Consider the following 23879-nt stretch of genomic DNA (forward strand, 5'->3'; position numbering starts at 1 on the left):
CCTAAAACATCTCAAGATATGTATGTCTCAGAGACATAGCTTTGTTCATTCCTTTTCTCTAAAAGAAGCACTACAAAAATCCAAATGATGCTTCATAACTTTGAAAATGCATGAGAACGGTGATATTTAATGGTGATCACACCTTTAGAATATGCCTGGCCCCCCTTCAAAGGTTCAGCAAATGCATTACTGAGATCCTGGCCCTACTGCAACCTCAGTGTTTGCTTACAGAAGATTGCGAAGATGATGAAACGGAACTATATTTACAAGCAAAGCCAAAAGAAAGCAGGGAGGCTGAGTGGGCTCCTCAAATCTATTAGGCATGACAGTTCTTCCCTCAGAAACTCTTAAGTATATGGGCATAAGCCAAATAGGTAACACATTTTTTTTAACATCTTTATTGGAGTATAATTGCTTTACAATGGTTAGTTTCTGCTTTATAACAAAGTGAATCAGTTATACATATACATATGTTCCCATATCTCTTCCCTCTTGCATCTCCCTCCCTCCCACCCTCCCTATCCCACCCCTCTAGGTGATCACAAAGCACAGAGCTGATCTCCCTGTGCCATGCGGCTGCTTCCCACTAGCTATCTATTTTACCTTTGGTAGTGTATATATGTCCATGCCACTCTCTCACTTTGTCACCTCTTACCCTTCCCCCTCCCCATATCCTCAAGTCCATTCTCTAGTAGGTCTGTGTCTTTATTCCCGTCTTGCCACTAGGTTCTTCATGACCTTTTTTTCCCCTCAGATTCCATATATATGTGTTAGCATACTGTATTTGTTTTTCTCTTTCTGACTTACTTCACTCTGTATGACAGATGTGGCACATATATACAATGGAATATTACTCAGCCATAAAAAGAAACGAAATTGAGTTATTTGTAGTGAGGTAGATGGAGTTAGAGTCTGTCATTTTGTTATTTTTGAAGCCGTAAGATTTTTGATTAATCCTCTGTTTCTAATAGATGCAAAGGGGAAATAAAATAGACCCTAAGGTAATGCAGAAGGGCCCAGATGTAGAGATGCTGTAAGGACAATGGACACTGATATTCTTTCATCTCAGTCTGGAAGGAGGCATGGTTGTCCTCAGGGAGTTTACTACCGCTCCCCGCACACGTATAGCTCGAAGCCCTCTACGCGGGTGGCCAGTGTCCATCAGTAACACGACTGGCACTCCTGGGTCAATAAGATCAGCTTGGGGAAAACAGGTGTGCCCAGGAGCTTGCTCGCTTCAATGGCCTCTTCCCTCTTTTTTCAGCACATTTCTGCCTTCCCTGCTTCCTCCTTCTCCTTTCCTGTTAAGAGACCTGCTTTCTACTCATCACCTGGGAAGACTCTCAATTTCACCAAGATACTGGGATACGGTCTTATGTGTGTGTCTTCAAAGATACTTGTATTTCTCGAGGACAATCAATAGTACGTTTGTAATGAATAAATGATATTAAAGACTGACACTCTTCGTATGAAATGTGAGACATGAACTGAGGCTTCAATTGCCTCATCAACATTGTAAACCTGGGCAAAGGCAGGGAGATGAAAATATTATGCCAGCAAGGAGCTTGAAGACTGTGCTATATAAACGATCATTTGCATGGATTTAGATTCTTAGCTATCCAAACAGAGGGCTATTTACAAATAAAGTGGTGATGTAAATAATTTAAGCTTTCCTCTTGAGTTGGCTTTGTCCTAACAGGTCTTTTTTTTTCTCCTCTTGGCCTTCCAAACCACCATGCATAGCCTTGATCCTAGAGGAAAATGTTCTCTTAGCATCAAATAAACAACTGAGATGACTCTTTTGGAACAAATGCATCAGGAATTGAGGAGCTAATGGTGATGATCTCTTCACATTTCAGGACTAGAGTTGGTAAGGTTGGGCAGGAGTAAGGTAGGAATTCCCTCTCTCTCTGAACAGCAGACTCCCCTGGGAGAAAGTGAATTCTCACCTCTGCAATGCAATGGAACCCCATGCCCCACATTCGGTATTTGGCCAGCTTTTCAAATGGACAGCCAGGTATATTGGCTAATTATACATAAACCCATAGGAAGCAGAGCAAAGGCTCATTAAGTCCCAGGCAAGGTTAAATAAAGTACTTCCTGAAAACAGTGAGGTTCAAGAAACATTATTCACCTGCTCGAAGAGTTTAACATGTAAGCGCAATCTGAACACTTGCCAGTCATTCATACAAGTAAGAGCAGCTACAATTCAGAATGAGTGACGTGTAAGTGGATGGATACAGCACAGCGAAGAGACTGTGGATCTGAATTCACGCTCAAACACCAGCTAGATGACCTTTAGCAAGTACGCTTCTCAGTGTCCAGTTTCTCAGCTATAATATATCTTCTTAGAGGGTGATGTGAGGTGATTAGCAGAAAGCTATATGGTGGGATGTCAAGACTGGGATTGCAGGTATAGACATCTTTATAAAAATCGGGGCTGCAGCTCAGGGCAGTTAAGAAAATCTATGGTTTAGATAAGGCCACGCAGGTCAGTCCTCCCTGCTGAGACTTTGGAGGAAGTGAGCTAATAACTAGCCTTTAGTTGGTCGAATTCCCAGAGCAGCCCAAATCTGTCCAGGGCAGGAGCCGGCGAAGTAGTTACAGGGAGTGAGGATGACCAGGCAGAGCATAAGGGCAGGAAGGACAGAACCAACCGGCAGCGCCTGCTGGCTTCACAGTGAGAGCTGACGCTCTAGGAAGGAGCCTCACCTTCTACCTAAACACCTTGTATGTGGACGGGGGGAAACCAAGTCAGTCAGCCCCGTATCGGCACAACAGCAGGTGTTCAACAAAGATAGTTAGAACCATTTTTAGGCAACTTTCCACTAAAAGGGCTACTTTTTTAAAAAATTTATTAATTAATTTATTTTTGGCTGGGTTGGGTCTTCGTTGCTGCACGCAGGCTTCTCATTACAGTGGCTTCTCTTTGCTGAGGAGCATGGGCTCTAGGCGCGCAGGTTTCAGTAGTTGTGGCTCGCGGGCTCTAGAGCGCAGGCTCAGTAGTTGTGGCTCATAGGCTTAGTTGCTCCGCGGCACGTGGGATCTTCCCGAGTCAGGGCTGGAACCCGTGTCCCCTGCATTGGCAGGCGGATTCTTAACCACTGCGCCACCAGGGAAGTCCCTAAAAGGGCTACTTTTATAACGACATTGCGCCTTCATTTTCCCAATCGAATAGATAAGAGCAACTTGTCCCTACAATTTTAGTACTTGTTACAGAGGCCCCTGAGAGCCTGTATGTGGAGTGGCTTCAGCCACTTGGAAGGAATGGATCAGAACACGGGCATACCTCAGAGATACCGCCACTTGGGTTCCAGACCATCGAAATAAAGTGAACACCACCATAAAATGAGACACGCATTTTTTGGTTTCCCAGTGCATATAAAAGTTATGCTTACACTATGCTGTAGTCTCTTAAGTATGCAAGACCATTGTCTTAAAAAAACAATGGATGTACCGTAATTAAAAAATACTTCATTGCTAAAATATGGTAACCATCATCTGAGCCTTCAGCAAGTAATGATCTTTTTGCCGGTGGGAGGGTCCTGCCTCAATGTCGATGGCTCCTGACTGATCAGGGAGGTGACTGATGAAGGCCGTGACAATTTCTTAAATAGACAGCGATGAAGTTTGTCCCACTGATTGACTCTTCCTTCCACAAACAACTTCTCCGGAGCAGGCAGTGCTGTTTTACAGCATTTTACCCACAGTAGAACTTCTTTCAAAATTGGAGTCAGTCCTCTCAAACCCTGCCACTAATTTTAATTAAGTTTTTTAAATATTCTAGATCCTTTGTTGTCATTTCCACAATCTTCATACAATCTTCACCAGAAGTTGATTCTATCTGAAGAAACTACTTTCCTTGCTCATCCATATGAAGCAACTCTTCATCCATTCAAGTTTTATTGAGAGATTGCAGCAATTCAGTCACATCTTCAGGCTCCACTTCCAATTCTAGTTCTCTTGCTATTTCCACCACATCTGTAGTTACTTCCTCCTCTGAAGCCTTGAACCCCTCAAAGTCATCCATGAGTGTTAGAATCAACTTTTTCCAGACTCAGTTTAACGTTGCTATTTGACCTCTTCCCATGAATCATGAATGTTCTTAATGGCATCTAGAATGGTTAATCTTTTCCAGGTTTTCAACTGACTTTGCCAAGATCCATCAGAAGAATCACTATCTATGGCGGCTATAGCCTTACAAAATGTATTTCTTAAATAATTAATGACTTTAAAGTCAAAATCACTCTTTGATCCACAGGCTACAGAGTAGATGTTATGTTACCAGGCATAAAAACAACATTAATGTCACTGTACATCTCCAGAGCTCATGGGTGACCAAGTGTACTGTCAATGAGCAATAATATTTTGAAAGGAGTCTTTTTTTCTGAGCAGTAGGTCTCAACAGTGGGCTTAAAATATTCAATAAACCATGTTGTAGAGATGTGATCCAGGCTTTGTTGTTCCATTTACATAGCACAAGCCAAGTAGACTTAGCATCATTCTTAAGGGCCCTAGGATTTTCAGAATGGTAAACGAGCACTGGCTTCAACTTCAAGTCACCAGCTGCATTAGTCCCTAACAAGAGAGTCAGCCTGTCCTTTGAAGCCAGACACTGGCTTCTCCTCTCTAGCTATGAAAGTCCTATTTGGCATCTCCTTCCAATATAAGACTGTTTCATCTACATTGCAAATCTGATGTTTAGTGTAGCCACCTTCATTAATTAGCTTAGCTAGATGTTCTAGATGACTTGCTGCAGCGTCTACATCAGCATTTGCTGCTTCACCTTGCACTTTTTATGTTGCGAAGATGGCTTCTTTCCTTAAACCTCAAGAACCAATCTCTGCCAGCTTCAGACTTCTCTTCTGCAGTCTCCTCACCTCTCTCAACCTTCACAGAATTGAAGAGCGTTAGGATCTTGCTCTGGATTAGGTTTTGGCTTAAAGAAGTGTTGTGGCTGGTTTGATCTTCTATCCAGACTACTCGAACTTTCTCCACATCAACAATAAGGCTGTTTTGCTTTCTTGTCATTTGTGTGTTCACCAGAGTATCACTTTTAATTTCCTTCAAGAATTTTTTTCTTTGTATTCACAACTTGGCTAACTATTTGGCACAAGAGGCCAGGCTTTTGGCCTGTCTCAGCTTTCTATCTCAGCTTTCTACATGCCTTCCTCATTAAGCTTAATTATATCTAGCTTTTGATTTACAGTGAGATGGGACTCTTCCTTTGCCTTCAACACTTAGAGGCCATTTTAAGATTTTCTACTGGCTTAATTTCAGTATTGTTGTGTCTCAGGGAATAGGGAGGGCCTAGGAGAGGGAGAGAAATGGGGGAACGGCCACCTGGTGGAAGTCAGAACACACGCAATATTTGTCGATTAAAGTTTGCTATCTTATATGTGCGTGGTTCATGCCTCAAAACAACTACAATAGTAACAGCAAAGATCACTGATCACAGATCACCATAACAAATATAATAATAATGAAAAGGTTTGAAATAGTGCAAGAATCACAAAAATGTGACAGAGACACAAAGTGAGCCAACACTGTTGGAAAAATGGTGCAGACAGACTTGCCTGATGCAGGATTGTCACAAACCTTCAGAATGTAAAAAAAACCCCAGTATCTTTAAGCACAATAAAGCAAAGCGTGATACAACAAGGTCTGCCTGTATAAGGGTTATCTTTCCAGGGATTAGGAGTGAGAACGTATCATGTGTCAACAGCATCCACAGTGATACCACAAGACTTCATCCTCAGAACCTTCCAGCACAAGGTAAAAGTATGTCATTAGCAGCAGTAGCAGGTTAACATCACTCAAAGAAATTTTAAGCCCTCTCAACTGCCTATTTTCACATTAGGAATGTTGCCTCTGCTACTTACAATAAGGCAGATGTTCATAGCATACTATAGATTTAACATCATTAAGTTGGTAGAGACAAAATAAAATAGGTACCGGAGGGATGTGTTTCATTTTAACCTCTCTTTGAAACAAGTATTCTCCAACCTTTGACATCACCAGAACCATGTGATGTATTAATAATTTAGATCCTAAGAATAACTAATAGGTGTTGATATTGCTGCAAAATCCTAAGGATAAAACCTTGAGACAGGGAGGTCAGAAGAGCAAACACAATTTTTTTAAAAATCCTGATGTACTAGAAAAAGTAGAGATAGAATAGTTTTTGAGTCTTTCTTTGCCTCTATTATATTTATGATAGTGATTGGCTCGATTTGGCAGTATAGATAATTAAAACGGCAGGGCCTGTCCAAGTGAGTACTGCAGTCTCCGCTGATATTTTATTGCATGATTCAGTTAATTTAATAACAGAAGACAAATCATGGCTCCTTAACTGACTCAAGTTACTTTTTTAAAAGAAGTAATTACATCTCAGAATTCCCCAGGCTCTCCTCTCGACAGTCCTGCAAGTTTCCCTCTAACTTTTTATAACCTTACAATCGAGACCAAAGATTTAACTTCAAAATAGCTGAGTACATATCAGGGGGGATAAGTGATATACTTCCTCACCTCTAGGGAGGTGATGGGCCTTCCAACAGCCCATGAAAATTCACAAAGTTTGTAAAAAAAAAAAAATATATATATATATATATATACTAAATCTACTTTTGAAAGTGGCTTGTTTATAAAAGAAAAATATCTGCATCAAGGAAGTAAAAAGAGCACTGAGATATAACATTTCCAATCCTAGGCTGTCACCACTGCCTGGGATCTTACAGATCTTCCCGTCAATTTCTCATCAGATACTCACCTTGGAAAATTTCCGAGATGAAGAGGATGAGGTTGAATAAATAAATTGCTCAGAGTCACAGAGCAAGTTAGTGACAAAGCCAATAAAATACAGTTCATGTGCCCACCAAATCAGCAGAGTGGCTTTCAATATTGTCCATTCTAATAATAATAACTATAATCATTTGATAAGGTGTTTACTGTTCTTTGCAAAGCCCTTAACATGTATTACGTCTTTACCCTCATAAGAATCTGTAAATAAAAATTATCGTGTCCTTAAAAACTCTAGAACTGAACTCCTGCTGCTCCAACTCTTCTAATCTGCTCCCTCGGCTTCTCCCAACCGCAGTCGCACCAGCATTCACTCGATGGCTCAAGCCAAAAACCCTGAAACCACCCTCGACTGACCTCTTCCTCTCATAGCCATGCTCAATCCACCAGCAAATCCCACCAGCTCTACCTTCAAAACAGACAAGGGAAAAGTGGTCAGATTTGAGATCTAAGTCCAAGGGACCAAATTCTCTAGCCTGCACTACACACATCTGGCATAGAGTAGATGTTGAATACACATCGGCCTCATGTTGACTGCACAGTCTCCTTGTTGGTCCCATCCTCCAGCCCTTCCATTCCTGCCTGCTTTCCAGTCTACCCTCTGCAGGGCCATCTGATCTGGAGTCCAGTGAAAGTGTGACAAAGAAGTCATGTCACCTCTTCACTCTAAAGTTCCCAATGCGTTCTCATCACATGTAGAATAAAATGTAAAACCTAATAACCTCACTCAACTCAGCGCCAGTCACTGGCCTTGCTCTTCTTCAAGCATCCGCAAGCATTCTCTTGCCTTCACTGTCTCTTCTCTCTGCCCAGAACATTCCTCCCTTCCTTCCTTCATCTTTCCTCCAGCCCTGACCTCCTGACCTACACTAACTGTCTCTCTCTCCTTCCATTCAAAGCTGAAAAGTTGTCTGCTCTTCTCTATATTCTTCACCTACCCTTATTCTTCAATCCCTTCCCATCTAGCTTCCACGCCTGAACTGACTCTTGCCAGGATGACACGTAACTTCCGGTTACTAAAAACCAATACGAATGTTTTCTTCCCCATCTCAGTTAATCTGTCACAGCATTTGACACCACTTAGCCCTCCCTGTATTTTGAAACATCAATCTCCTTGCCTTCTCCAAAGCACTCATCTTCTCGTTTCCCTCCTATCTGGTCCTTCGGTTCCTCCTTGTAGGCTCACTCTCCTAAATGTAGTTATTCATGTCACAGCTCTTCACCCTAGGTGTTCCCATCATGCCCATCCCCAAATGTGCACACCTAGATTTCTCTTCTGGAGTCCAGAGTCATACATATCCAACTGCCTTTGCACATTTCTAAGTTCCGTAGGTGGTAAATACATGTCAAAAATCAAGTACATGATCCATACCCCTAATCCAGCACTAATAAAAAACAAATGAACCAATTTTTAAGAGTCAGGTCTTCTTGGATGTTCCCCATCTCTATAAATGGCACCACTATCCATCTTATTATGCCAGGCAGAGCTCCGTGTCACCTTAAAACCCTCCTCTTCCTCACCTCCTCCTATCCTTCTATCAATGAATTCTATTAATTCTACCCTCATCCCCAAGCTATCTATGGATCTCCATCTTTACCTGAACCACCCCATCTAAACTACCACTGCATTTCACCCAGATGACTGAACTAAGTCTAATCTGTTTCAACTGGTTCGCCACACTACAACTATAATCTTGTACTGAAAAAGCACATCTGTTCACATTAAAGCCCTTGATGAAAGCTTCTCAGTAGCTTTCCATTACTTTTAGGTTGAAGCAAAATTCCTTCAAAGGGTCAGAAGAGCACTACCTGGTCTGGGTAGGGACTCACCATCCTCAGCCTCAGCTTATGTGGTCCTGACTGCTGCACTCCCTCCGTCATTCAGCCATTCTTCTCCTATTTTTCAGTTCCCTCCTACTGCAGATTCTTGGCAAATGCTGCTCCCTCCCCATCTTTACTGAAGTAACTCACACCATCTTTTAATTAATATCCCAGTGACCAATTCATTAAAGAATTGGTCACTGGGGGCTTCCCTGGTGGCGCAGTGGTTAAGAATCCTCCTGCCAATACAGGACACATGGGTTCGATCCCTGGTCCAGGAAGATCCCACACGTCACGGAGCAACTAAGCCCATGCGCCACAGCTACTGAGCCTGCGAGCCACAACTACTGAGCCCACCTGCCACAACTACTGAAGCCCGCACATGTACAGCCTGTGCTCCGCAACAAGAGAAGCCACCGCAATGAGAAGCCCATGTACTGCACCGCAATGAAGACCCGACACAGCTAAAAATAAATAAATAAAATAAATTTATTAAAAAAAAAAAGAATTGGTCACTGGGATATTCTTCCTTCACTCTTCCAACCCCCCATCTGGGATTTGTGGCTAATTACTTAATTTAAAATTTTACACACTTTTTTTTTCAAGTGTAACATTTATAGAGAACCAACTGGCTCAGGGTTGTAAAGAGGATTAAATTAAACTGTTTCTAAAATGTCTTGTCTATAGTTAGCATTGGACAAATACTATTTCCTTCTCTCTTGCAATTCTCCCTACCCCCATGATTGTATACAACCTGTAATACTGCTGCTGTAAACTATTCTTTGGGAATTGAAATAAAAAGAGAATGACCCTTTCTTTCCACCTCTATAAGAAAACAATTTGATTAGTAATTGGGAGGCCATAATTCTTCCATGAATTCTACTTCTGAATTATTATGCCAGTTTCTAGTAGAATTCATAAATTCCAGTGACCTGAGGTTCATATATTCAAATTGCTCCAAGAGGTATTGTCAAGTTATGTAAGCACTCAGGGAACAAGAGAAGGAGAGAACAGAAATACCACTAAACTAGAAGAAAGCTAGGAGAGGTCAAATCCCCACCTGCAAATATCACTGCATGATCAAGAAAAAACACACACTATTAGGCAATGCTCATTTAGTAGAGTAGCATTCATTTTGGCATAAAAATTTAGAGAGTCACTTGTGGTTTGTTGTGACAAGACCTGATCTATACAGCAGTTCATTCTTAATAAAACACCATTCTGAGTTTATTTACAGGTGAGGCCACCATCAGCATTCTAAGGATCTTAGGTTTCTCTACTGATCACTTCTACTTTTAAATGTACTTGAGGTTTATAATTTATTTTCTCATCATTTACTTCTTATATTTCACCTCTCTTTTACACATCAGCATCCTAGACAGAAAAGTAAAGAGTGTGGGTGTACATAACAGCGCTTGACATAAGATTTAGACGTTCAATCCTGCATTTGCGTATTTGTACTGCAAAAACATTCACACGCATGTGTGGTATCCTGTGATATAAAAATAATAATTGTTCCATTGAGAGCATGGTCTTCTTGCTTTCCCACAGAGCTCTCTCTGCTAGCACAGCCCGGTGTGGAAAAAATTCACCCGAGGTTAATCCAGGGGACACTGAGGATTGGATTAGGAAAATGGCTCCCCACTCCTACTAATTACCTGCTTTCTCCTTTTCCTGTAATCAGTTGATGTTCACGAGATGGAATGTCATGCTCTGGGGAGCTCTATTTGAAATCAAAGTAACCAGGGTCCTCTTCTACTCTCTGGATGGAAATTGTCTTTCAGGAAAGAAAACAGCTTCTCCTGGTGGAAGGTGGTAGTGAGAGAATGCAATCATCCATCCCATCTTCCAGAAAGAGACGAGCAGAAGTGAAGTGGAGAGGCTAAATGTCCCTAGGAGTAACCCCATTGAAAGCTCATTTATGTAGTGTTCATGTATTATGCAGAGGCATGAAAGTCAGGTCACTGCTGACTTGGCCTCCAAAAACGAACAGATTAAGAAATGTTGCTTGCAAAAGAATATAAGCAACCCCTAATTTGCAAGCACTAAATTATATCGGATATCTATTTATAATCCCCACCATGCATGCAGATGTATATTGCCTACACTTATCTTTGCCCTAAATCTTTTCTCCTTTTTCCAGCACCAGAGTCCTTGCTTTCACTGTGAAAAACAAAATAGAAAAACAAAACATGAACTTGTAAATAGAAAGTTCAAATTTTTAAAAAAAATTTTAAAGGATAAAAGTTGTGCAAAGCAAGAAAAGCTTAGTGGGCTCTCTCTAAGAACTCCATTGCAGGTGTTCTTTTTCAAATGACCACCCTCTATACTTCCTTAATCTTTTGCTTCATTTTCTTGTACTGCCTGGCATCCTACTAATTAAAGATATACTGGGAATGGCAAGTATCATTTTTGAAAATGGCGACACACCTAAGAGGATCAAGAATAAATCAGGCAATTTATTATGAATCAAGCTTGTTTTTAATTGAACATCACCTATTTTCTGGGTTATAAAACCAATACATTAGAAAACGGAGAAAACTATAATCACTTTAGAATCCCACCATCCCAATCTATATACATTTAATATTTGAGGTGTTTATTTCCTATTTTATATGCATTAGTTTCTAGGGGTGATATCAATGCTTTTATCTTGAATTTCCTCCTTAACATTTAAACTTATGCATTTTCCCCTATCATTAAGAGTCTTCATAAACATAGCTTTAATGGTTACATAACGCCCCATTGCATGCGTTTAGCATAGTTTACTTAACCATTCATCCAGTGTTGCACATTTAGGCTGTTTCCAATTTTTTATTATTGAAAAGAAAGCTGTGATTAACATCTTTATGCAAAAATCTTTGCATTTCAGAATATTGTTTTAGGATGGATTCTAGGAGGAATTACAGGGTCAGGAGGAGGGTTAGATGGCTTTCATTTTAACATGTACTTGAGGTAGGCTCACTGAAAGCTTGGGACTCTCTTAGGGACTGGACAGGCTAGAAGTACTGAAAATGGGGCAAAAAATAGCATGATAGTGAAAAAGAGGAGTGCCCAAATGTGAGAGAGAAAGGTGAAAAGATGCCAAAGATATACTTCACCTATTACACAAGTTTGCCTTGGGCTGGTCCCTGCATAAGATAAAAGGGCCTTTATTCTGTTTTCTCTTCATACAATCTCCTGCTTCCAGGATCTAGGTCTTGGGCTAAAAATGTGACTGCTCAAGGTCAGCTACAATATTACAAGTTAAAAAATAAAAATTTGTGTTGGCTTGTGTGGTTATACGCATTCCAAATTCAGAAGAAGGAACTAGAAACTAACTTAAGGAGACAATATGTGAAATGGTTAAAGGCACAGATTGCAGAGAGGGAGCGCACGGATGGGTTCAAACACTGGCTCCGTGACCTTAAACAAGATAGTAAGCTTCCCTATCCCTCAATTTCCTCACCTATGAAATGGGTACAATTAACAGTACTCAGAGTTGTTGTGAGGATTAAATGAGTTAATGATATCAAGTGTTTAGAATAGTGCCTGGCACACACTAGTGTGTGTAACAGCATTATAAAAATAGTTGTTATTATTATAAAGTTTGGAAAACAAGAAAAGCTGAGAGCAACCTTTTTAGAATGCAAAGAATGTTAAAAGAGAATGAACCAGAAGAGTAGGAAAGCAATTTCATTTCTTACAATAGTGTTAAATATGGTGGAAGGGTAGACTATTTTATGTGAGGTTTTGCAAAGAACAATAAAAATAGGGTGAAAGTTGACCTTGCCAAGTACTGCAGGGACATGACATTAAAGTCAGGACAATAAATTCAACAAAAAAGACTAGGTGATCTTTGTCTTGATTACCCACCAAAGTCAGTCATCTTTAGGCCTAAGAATATACCTGTAGTCAACATAGTAACTATACACCAGCAGCTGATAAGCCTGGGATATATCTGAACCCTAAATATCCAGACAACCTCGTGTCAAGAGTCCACATGTATTTGAAACAAGTTTATATTTCTGGGTTCCTCTTAAACAAAATAACCAGATATTCCAATGAGGCCAGTAATAATCCAGTTTACAGCTTGTGAAATGGAACCTGTAATTAAAGGTAATCAACATGGCCAAGATCACCCCCCAGAAATGCAGGCAAGGCGAAAAATCTCTCTGTGACTGCCGAGGCATCTCTATCTGGCAGAGGTATCTAAACTTCAGAGAAAAAAAAGAGTGGAAAAGATAGGAGAGAAGATTGTGTTTACACAGAACAGGTATCCTCAGGAAATGCTGGTTGATGGGGGGAAGACACTCTTGCTTGAACTAATCAAGGAACTGGAAAAGAATTTTCATCTCCAAACATGGCACGCCCCCCGAGACTGTGTGGTCCCTTACTCATCTGATGAGAGTGGTATAGTGCGCAGAGCAAGGACACAGACCCAGGTAGTGCTTGTCTGAAATCCACAGCATGGTGACAGCACTTTCCTCATTTCATCAGTCCTACTCGTCCAAGAGAATCATCTTAACCTAGTTCTTCTGATAAAACACCTGGAGGGGTAACGTCTCTCTACTTTGCATCACTCTCAACATTGAGCAGTGACTTGCATATGGCAGACACTCAATAAGAACTAACTGAACACTGCCTCTAATTCTGAACTCTTTGGTCTGCTTGACTAATTCCATCCCATTCATTCATTTTAATACATTTAATGAAGAAAATCAGGTTGCTCACCTATTCTCAGTGAAAAGCAAAAGCACAGCAGGTATGCCCAGGCTTTAGCCATTTCGGTGTTTTTCCCATGAAAGTGTGTACTGATTGCTTCTGGTTGGTGAACATGCATTTAAACATTATCCTAGGGCTGTTTTTGTACTCCCCAAACCAAAAAAGAAATCTCCTGCAGGATCTAACCAAGTTTACGCTGATTTGTCAAAGCACATAGAACACAGAATTTCAACTAAAATGATTACTGTCCAGAGAGGCGGCACACAGTACTCTTCTGTGATCACATTTCCAGACTAGCTATCTGTTGTAACTCCTGATGCTACATCAGTTGACGGAAATTTACCCTTCAAATAGTCTCCAGGTCCCAGGATGGTTTAATATCCCTCTCTCTCTTCTTTTGACTTCTTTTCCTTTATCTGGTAGTAGTAGTAGCAGTAATAATAACAAAGATACCATTTACTAAGTACCTACCATACGCTAAGTAAATACATGAGATCATTCCTGTGCACAGGCGGCATGAGATAAAGGTATTACCACAGAGTCTCAAATGATACATGAAGAAATGGAGACTCAGTAAGATCGATTCTCCAAAGGATCTCAACTAGTAAACAACAGAGCCAAGACTCCAGCCTGGACTCAAATTCAAGACCATGATGTTTCCATCATGTTAAAGAGTGTCACATTTTTGGTAAATCAGTCTGTTCTACTATCAGCTCAGGCTGAGCTTAGGAAATAGAAGAATGTCTCCTCTAAGTCCAACTATTACCTAAACGTGTCCAATATAATGGTTTATATAGGTTTGTAATTATATTTGCAAATCACATCACCCACAACTGAACTACGGAGTTTCATACCCTGCCACCGCCCCTCCTACATCCTGCCCTTCAGCATGCTAAGTATTTAAAGCACTTTGATTTCATCAGGTTTCCCCAAATCAAAGATGCTGGCTCAGGCTCTTCCCTGTATTGGGGGTAAAATCATGTCCATTGGTCTATTCATCCAGCTTTGCTCAATCACCAGCTGTTCAGAAACTTCCAAACATCTCTAACAGTCATCACATAAAATCATGATTGTATATTTAGCTTCTTCTTTCTCTTAAAAATAAACTACTCGGAGGTAGAGTTTTCTTATCTTCATTATTTCCTCCCTAATTTCTGGAAAAGTCTGATAAGTAATAACTGCAGATAACATTTATTCAATTCATCAAAAAATCAAGTTAGTTATGCTATAATCTGTTCCTCTTCTAACTGTAAAACCTCAAATTTATCTTTCAAACAATATGTTGTTTCAGGTTTCTTATTTTTAGAACTTAGAAAATTCCAGAGTATTTGCTAAGCCATGACATCACAGAGCCAGAAAGGGAGCCTGATTTAGAACACTACTCAATAAATAAAAGCACCTCAGTTCAGAATTTTTTGCTTTTATCTTTTGTCTTACAAAGGAAAGACCACGTAAAATACCAAAAAGACTGCTTAGATATTCACAGTGTGGAATGATAAAGTTGTGCAAAGCAAGGACCCAGTTCTGATATGTGTGAGTTTAGGTTAACACAGGACAACTGTGAGGACCACCTTACACAATATTCAAAATCCACGGGCTTGGAAGGGGTCCATGTAAGTGCGAGGCCCTGAAGTTAAATTTTATTAACTTCATGGTATGCGCTCACCTCTGGGGACAAAAGGAACAAAGATAAGTCCCCAGGAAATGGAGCTGACAGGAGCAAGCTGAAAGTAAACCTCTCTGCTATGCGGTTGGCTGCAGGATAGGGCTGTGCCCCTGTGATCCACTACACTAGTGAAGAGAGAAAAACCAGGAGAAGCCAAGAGATTAAGAATAGGCGGTCAGGATATTTTAGAGGAAGAAATAAATTCCACAAAATGTCTACGAAAGTGACTGGCCCAGTGTTTTACAAAGAAAAGACATCCAATTGTTTCTTGCCCCTACCCACAGACATTGGACTGGAGATGGAGGGTCTCCTCATTAGTTCTAGAACAGGGTCAGGACAAGGAACACAGAGCTGGCTGCACATTCTTCACGTCTGGGATGGAGCTCTGGGCAGACTCAATACCAACGGCGTTAAACAGCATCTGACGATACCTGCACAGGTGTATTATTCCACACTTGAATATCTGGCCTTTCTAGCCAGAGTCAGACCCATCAACACAAACCTGGGGTTAGCTACCACGAAATACCCACAGCTTAAAGGAATCTTGGCAAAATCTTTTAACAATTTCTAAAACGTAGCCTGTCTCCTCTATTGAGTTCACATGTTCACATTGTAAAGACCTAAGGGTTTGAGGCTATGTACGTAGCAGTCTTCTTTCCTATGCCTGCACTCCAAAACAAAGCCTTTTCCCAAGGCAGTTTTACAAAGCTTACATTGTTCCTATGAAAGCTTAAAGTTTAGAAATCATGTCAAGAATAATTCTCAGTGCTTTTGCTAACAATTTTATTATTCTGGGAAGATGAAAATCTACATAGTTTTTGTGTTGTACGTACAGAAAGTGCCTGCTGGGGGTTTAAATCAAGATTTCTCAACATGTTCAAGACGCAGACCCCTTAAATTCCCCCCATATTTACCCTATAAATTGTTATTTACAATAAAATGTATTTATTAAGCAATAAGTTTTCCTAGATGCACACATACACATGTAGCAAACAATAAATAGATAGGAAAAAACTACCACTTACAGCTTATATCACAATAATGACTAGTCTCCACACGCTAAGTTCCTATAATTTCAGCCGAACCCAAAGAAACTTGGCACCTAAGCTTGCTGTGATATTATTATTATTAACAACAACAGCAGCAGCAACTACTATGTAGCTCTTACTATGTGCAGGACTTAATGCATCATTAATTTAACTCTAGGACAGACGGCAGTCACACAATAGGCACAATTTGGGGCACTAGGAATACACAGCGTGGAACCAAGGAGAACAATCACACAGGAGACCCCACCCTCCAGCACGATATTATTATTATTATATAGTATTCCTGCCATGCACCAGTGAATGCCGTATGTCTCCCACTCTTCCCTTTTCCAAATGGGCATTTTTATTATAGTCACCCCATCCCTCTTTCCCCATTGTATATTGACGATGGGAGAAGATGTGGGAGGGAAACAGCTTCTTTTTAATTCAGAAGTTGCAAGATTATAAGGAGCCACATCCAATACTAATGGGGAGGACTGCCCATTACCTAGAGACACCGCTCCTATAGCTCAATGTCCTGATGGGATTTTGGATGGTCTCCCTTGGTGAATGGGTTCTATGTATAAGAGGAAGGAGTATATTGATATCTAAATAGATGATTTAACTAGATGGATAAAAGGCAGCAGGGACTGACGGGCTAGCTATTCATAAATGCTATCTCTTTCTCTTTTGCACACACAGCTAGGTGACCCTTGCCAGCCTCATTACCACTTAGGAGGGGCCATGGTACTGAGTTCTGGCCAATGGCACTAGGATAAAGTATAAGCCTTGCCCACGGGAATCTTCCACATAAGCAATGCCTCATGTTCTTTCTCCTCTCAGAGACCTGAAGCCACATGAAGATGGCAGACCCACCAGATGCAAGGCTCCAGGACACCTGAAATACCGCTTGATGATGAATGAGCTGCTGCCCATAGATATTCTCATCTTTCCCCTTGCTTGAGCATCTTACATCTCCTGTGTTACTCTACTAACACCAGGGAAAGGGCAGTACCTGTTACTGTAGCTAGCACTCACTTAACTAATACAAGGTATGACAGGGGAAGGTTCATCACACTGTAGAAAGAGAAGGAGAACCTAACCCAACATTAATAGGGAAGAAAGCATTTTCCATAGAAGGTGATACCTTTTACAGTGAAATTCCTCAAAAGAGCGGTCTACACTTGCTGGCTCCACATCATTCCCACTTTCCTCTTTTTATGTATTCTTTGGGGTTTTTTTTGCTTTATTTATTCAGCTTTCTGTCACCATGCTTACAAAATAATATATTGAAATTTATGTATAACTTAAAGAACAATCATGTTTCTACCATCATCAAATACGTTTCTACCATCACTCGGACTAAGAAATGGAAGCATCCAAGTATATGGGAAGATACCTAGCATGGCTGTCCCCAATCATATCCCCTTCCCTCCCTCCATGATTCTGAATCTGTTCTGACCATGATTCTGAATCTGTTTTAACCACTCTCTTGATATTCTCTTAAGTTTTACCACATGACTGCGTGCACGCACATTTGTTTTTTCCAGTTTTGTTTTTGTTTTTTGCATGACAATCATTCTAGGAACATTCTTGTACATGTTTCCTAGTGTACATATGCAGGAATTTCTCTACATATATATATATATATGTGTGTGTGTGTGTGTGTGTGTATATATATATATATATATATATATATATATATAGTATTACAAATCTGTAAACAGGTATATCTTCAAATTGTATAGCTTATGCCGAATTATCTCCAAAATGGATATATACTCCCAAAGCAGTGTTGCTTCTCACCCTGTCAAAATTATCATAATTTTATACTTCGGCTAATACTGAGTGAAGTAATACCTCAGGAAGGTTTTTTTTTTTCATCTTCCTGATTACTAACATTGAATTTTCCATGTTTATTGGCCAGTAGAATACATTTCCTGAACAATGTCGTAATCATTTTTGCATTTTGCTACTATGTTACACTTTGTTATTGATTTTTAGAAGTTCCTTTTTCATTCTGGATAGTAATCCTTTAGAGGTTAAATGTACTCCACATTTCTCCTTTTTCTTGTGGCTATCTTCTCAGTTGCTTTGAGTCTTTTCATTAAAAAAACTTAATAAACTTTATGTATTCAAAGGACGCCCTCTTCTTCTTTATGATTTACACTTTCGATACCTCGTTTCTCATTTCTGACCACACACACAAAAAAAGTGTCCATTCAGTGCTAAGCAGTCTTTCAGGTGTTTAAGAGAGAGCAACAAATAAAATAGACGAATTCTGACAGTCTAGTAGGGGAATCTAGAAACTACTAAGAAGAATCTATGACTTGTATACATAGAGAAGAAGGCTGCAGGTTCGTTCAGGGGCAAGGAGAGCAGACAGTGAGGACAAGGAGACGGTGGTAGCAGAAAGTGGAGGGTTTCAAGCATGGTAGGGGATGTCTTTTCTTAAGAAAGTGACCTCCGAACAGAGTTCTGATGGAATTGAGAAAGGGACCAAGTGGAAATCTGAGTCAACAACTTTCCAGGCCTACGGAGGAGAAAATGCAAAGCCCCTAAAGTGGGAGCATGCCTAGTGTGTTCTAGCAAAAGTAAATAGTACAGTTGGAGAAAAGTAGGCAAGGAAAGAGTAGGAAATTCCCCCAAACCTGACCCTCCCCCAGGCTTCCCCTGTCTGTAGAGGGAAAGTCTCCTCCTCCAGGTGGACAAGCCAAAATCTTTGAAGTCATCCTTGAAGCCTTTCTCTCACATCCTCCATCAACTGAAATCTGACCATTTTTCAATCCCTCCACTGCCATCACTGTAGCCCAAGTCCACATCAGGCAACTGAACTTGTGCAACAGCTTTCTCACTGGTCTCCCTATTTCCATGTTTGTCCCCCTAGTGTCTATTCCTCCCATAACAGCCTCAGTGTTGTTTAATTATACACTCAAAACACTTCACATCTCACTCAGAGTAACGTCCAGGTTCTTACCTTGACCTTCAAGATCTTCTACCAGACCTGGTGCTCATCAGTCCCCTGACCTCACCTACCATTCTCCCCATTACACTCACTAACCTCAGGGCCTTTGCTCGGCCTTTCCTTCCCTCCCTTCCTTCCCTCCCCCCTCCCTCTCTCACACACTCATATACACACACATTCCAAGTTACCCTCATGGAGAAAGAACAGTTATTTGCAAATTGACAACCATAGGAATTTTTTTTGTCAGCAATGAAAAAGGCCCCTGGTAATTTAAGCATTGTCTTTTCTTTCTCGTCTTTTTTTTTCTATTTAAAAATAGTAAGAATTATAGCAAACATCACTGAACCCACCTTTTAGCTCTGGTCTGAGTATCAACCAAGCAATTTTCCAATTATTGTAACACAAGACCACGGAAGTCTTACTTGATAAATCCCTATAGAAAGTCAAACCAGGATACTGTCCGCTACAGATGGAATTAAAATTGGCACTCCAAAATAAAATAAAATATATAAAACCAAAAATAACCTTAAGGCATATACTTTTCATAAAACTAAAGCATCTCAAGTACTTCCTTACTTCTCTCTTCAGTCCTGTGTGTGGGTTTGGTCTGCTCATCTAAACACCTTGATGGCTCAGTTAGTTAAGTTGGTTTGCATTGCCTAATACATAAAAGAATCGAGAGAACAGAAAACAAAACACTTAACAGGAAAGAGTCTCATTCTTTTCCCCCACATGGCAAATGATTTTAGCTGCAACAGCCTTAAACATTTATAGCTAGCTAAATATTTTATGAGATGCTACTAAAAAGGTTCCATCCATTTCTTAAGAATGATAGCCCGGTCACAGAGAGTCTCTTAGAAAGCCAGTGTCCAAGTCTTTGCATTCTGAATTGGAATTTTCATCGAAATGTTAAGGAAAGCTGAGTAACGACTCTGCCCTACCCAATCCCAAGTCTTTTATTCAAAATACTAGTTAGTTTCTCTTCTATCTTATAAAAGAACAAAATAGCTATAAAAAATAAAGTGCAAATTGAAAGAGAAAACACTCTCATGCAAGTGGCAATATTAGCATCGAAGAAGAGAAATTCTTATTCTTGGTAAACAGTGTACAATATTAACATTTAGATATTATGCTCCCCCAAATGTCATTGCCCCATTTTCCTACTATTCTAGGTCTGCATGAAATTATAAAATGGCTTTCTTGTACAATCTCCACAATGTTTTAGCACACAGCAGCATAGTAACATTATTAATATTTATGAACCCCAGAGAAATCAGTACAGCTTGGTTTTCAGAAAGGCCACCCTGCCTAGCCTTCCACCATCAAAAAAGTAATAAAATTACCTCTGAACAGCTTAGTGAAAGAACCTGAAAGAAAATATATGTAGATCAGAACAAGGGGAGGGAAACTGAAGCATAAAATATAAAGAAACGCCAGACCAAGAAGAACACATTAATCAGAATCACCTTTCAAAATTAGTGTTGCATTACAAACTCCAATGTGAGACAACGTGTTATGAATGAAAACACCTGGGTGGCCAAATAATTGGTTTGTAGGATGAAGAGTGACCGTGACAAATTCTACTGCCTTAGCAGACCTGGCTTTGTCCATTATTTGTAGAGAAAGGCTAAACGTAATTTCATGGAAGCAGAAAACTACTAGTAAAATTGGGAAGACTAACTTCTTTGCATATATGTTGAAAGGTATTAAACACAAACACACACACACACACACACACACACAGTTAGGGGTTAAGATGTGTCCCCAAAAGAGAAGTTGAGGTCCTAACCCCTAGGACCTCAGAATGTGACCTGACCTTATTTGGAAATGGGGTCATTGCAGATGTAATTAGTTAAGATGAGGTCATACTGAAGGACGCTGGATCCTTAATCCAATATAACTAAATTTCTTATAAAAAGAGCGGAATTTAAACACAGAGACAGAGACACACAGGGAGAACACCATGTGAGGATGAGGGCAGAGATTGGAGGGATGCATCTACAAGCCAAGGAACGCCAAGACTTGATGGCCACGACCAGAAGCTCGGGAGAGGGGAGCAAGGACTCCATCCAGAGTCTCAGAGGGAGCAGAGCCCTGATGACACCTTGATTTCAGATTCTAGCCTCCGGAACTGTGAAAGAATAAATTTTGGTTGTTTTAAGCCACCCAGTTTGTAGTCGTTTGTTACAGCAGCCTGAGAAGGTGAATACAGTTGACCCTTGAGCAATGTGGGTTTGAACTGCGAGGGTACACTTATATGCAGATTTTTTTTTTTTTTTTTTCCAGTAAATACATGCTACGGTCCTACAGGGACCACAGTTGTTGAACTCCTGGATTTGGAACCGCATATACAGAGGGCCAACTGTCAAGTAACACACAGATTTTTGACTGCACGTTGCAGCGGTGGGGAGTGGGCCTCACCTCTAGTCCCCCTATTGTTCAAGCATCAATTGTACGCGTGCGCACACACACACATGCATGCGCGCGCGCGCACGCACACACACACACACACACACACACACACACACACACACACACACACACACACACACACACACACACACACACACACACCAGGGAAAGACCTGGAAGGAGAGGCCTAGTAATAGGCATTTGTACATTATCATAGTTCAAAAATAAACCTAGCTATCTATGTCTGTGAGTCTGTTTCTGTTTTGTGAACAAGTTCATCTGTATCATTTTTTAGATTCCACATATAAGAGATATTACATGATATTTGTCTTTGTCTGACTTACTTCACTTAGTATGATCATCTCTAGGCCCATCCATGTTACTGCAAATGGCATGATTTCATTCTTTTTATGGCTGAGTGATATTCCATTGTATATATGTACACATCTTCTTTATCTACTCCTCTGTTGATGGACATTTAGGTTGCTTCCATGTCTTGGCTGTTGTGAATAGTGCTGCTATGAACATTGGGGTGCATGTATCTTTTACTCACAGACATAGAAAACAAACTCATGGTTATCAAAGGGAAAAGGTGGGGGGGATGGATAAATCAGGAATGTGGGAGTAACATGTACACGCTACTATATATAAAATAAACAACAAGGACCTACTGTATAGCACAGGGAACTATACTCAATATTTTGTAATAAACTATATGGGAAAAGAATCTGAAAAAGAATATATATATGATATATACATATAACTGAATCACTTTGCTGTATACCTGAAACTAACACAACATTGTAAATCAACTATACTTCAATAAAAAAAATTTTTTTAATTTAAAAATTTAAGAAATATAGAAACAAAAAAACCTAGTTTAAAAAAAAAATCAATGCATACTTTGGAGTAGTAAGTTATGGCTGGCTGAAATACCTTGAGTTTTAACATGAATATAAGTACAGCAAGGTATCATACACACATTAAATAGTGATAGATGCTTGGCTATTTAAGGAACCATGTTGGCTTGAAAATGAAGTCCAGCTCTTCCCCTTAAACTGCACAAGGAATAAAGCACCACAAAGACCTGATTCCCTCACCACCTCAGTTACTCTCATAAGAGGCCATTCAGTAATGAGATCAATTTCCTACACAAATATTTTCATCCCTCATTGCCATTATGAGATCTTTGGTTATAGACCTCATCCTCTTCCATCCCGATTCTGCAACAGCCTCTCTACTCATTTCCCCCCTTTCATATCCATCCTGCTCCCCACCACAGGGCAGTTACTCTCTAATTTAAAGCTAGGCAAGGCCCATATTTGCACACAGCTGTATTTCCTAAACTGTGTCCCATGGAACACTACTTCAGTGGGATGTTTATATATAGAAAGTTGAATAATATTCTTAAGTCAAAGAGGATTGAGAAATTCTAGCTTAAAAAAAAAAGTTCTTTACTGAAAGACTCAGTGTCTCTAATATACTAACATCTGTGGCAAATTTCCCAGGGCAAAGGATAATGAACAGTGTTTTCCAAACAATGAACCATGGAACCCTTTTAAATCAACTCTCAGGGGACTAGATTTCATAGAACAGACTTGAAGGGAGTATTTCCCCAAGGCATTAGAAGGTAATCTACAAATTGACTTAAATCACACAATCTTAATACCCAAGTTATTTACATTATTCTAAAAGAATGATTTAACATCAAAATTCTGATTGTTGTCCTATTATGTGATCTAGCCAAGAGAAAGAGACATTTTTATCATATATGGAAGATAATCTATCCCAAGAGAGACATGCTAGATAAGCCAGTAGTGCCAAGGATTCTGTCCCGGAAGTCGTTTATTCATTCATTTATCGTTCATTAGGCAAATATTTATTGTGTCCCTAGTAAATGTCAGGCCCCGCCCTCAGCTCTAGAAGTGCAATGGAGAGCACGGGAGACATAGTTCAACCTCTAGAGAGCACAGTCAGGTGGGTAATGCAGGCAAGTTAAAACAAAAAGAAATTACAATATAAGTACAATAATTGAGGAAAACAGGGTCCTATGTAATCACATAAGAGGAGGCACCTAACAGTCTTGTGTTAAGAGAAAATTCCTAGGAGAAGTGGCATCTGCACTGAGCTTGGAAGGATGAATGGGAAGGAACCAAGAAAAAAGTTGGGGAAAGTATCAAATCCCCTTTGCCCCATCCCACTTCCAAGCTCATAGAGACCCTAAAACTGGGATAAAAGCAAATTATACCTGCAGTTTCAAGTCTAATCAATTTATTATCTTTTCTAGAAGACTGCGAGGATTCTTTGGAACAGACCTAGCTTAGAGGGAAAGCGTTTTATAATCAATCAGTAATATGTGCCACAGGAGAAGGCAGAACCAAAACCATGTATTTATCCAACCTAAGTGTTTTCCATGTTATTCACAATGAGTCTAAGAGGTAAGGCTCTAAACCTAACCAAAACTAGGATTAGGGATTGTGTAACA

At 40.1% G+C, this 23879-nt stretch overlaps 1 long non-coding RNA gene across 14 annotated transcripts in view; it reads right to left on the bottom strand.

The window, feature by feature from the left end:
- Positions 1 to 23879, bottom strand: part of LOC309651739 — a 72487-nt gene that overhangs the window by 28361 nt on the left and 20247 nt on the right. For 3 of the 14 annotated variants that reach the window (XR_014258331.1, XR_014258332.1, XR_014258336.1), the window contains 2 exons: positions 19559 to 21912; positions 9718 to 10782 (listed from right to left, as the gene is read on the bottom strand). This is a non-coding gene — a long non-coding RNA (uncharacterized lncRNA). Of the gene's footprint in view, positions 1 to 9717; positions 10783 to 16525; positions 16595 to 19332; positions 19446 to 19521; positions 21913 to 23879 lie in introns of those variants that run through there. The other 11 variants (XR_014258335.1, XR_014258334.1, XR_014258339.1 and 8 more) reach the window with 11 other exon arrangements.

This window comes from Balaenoptera physalus (assembly GCF_965194825.1).
Source record: "Balaenoptera physalus genome assembly, chromosome: 21".
Taxonomy (NCBI): domain Eukaryota; kingdom Metazoa; phylum Chordata; class Mammalia; order Artiodactyla; family Balaenopteridae; genus Balaenoptera; species Balaenoptera physalus.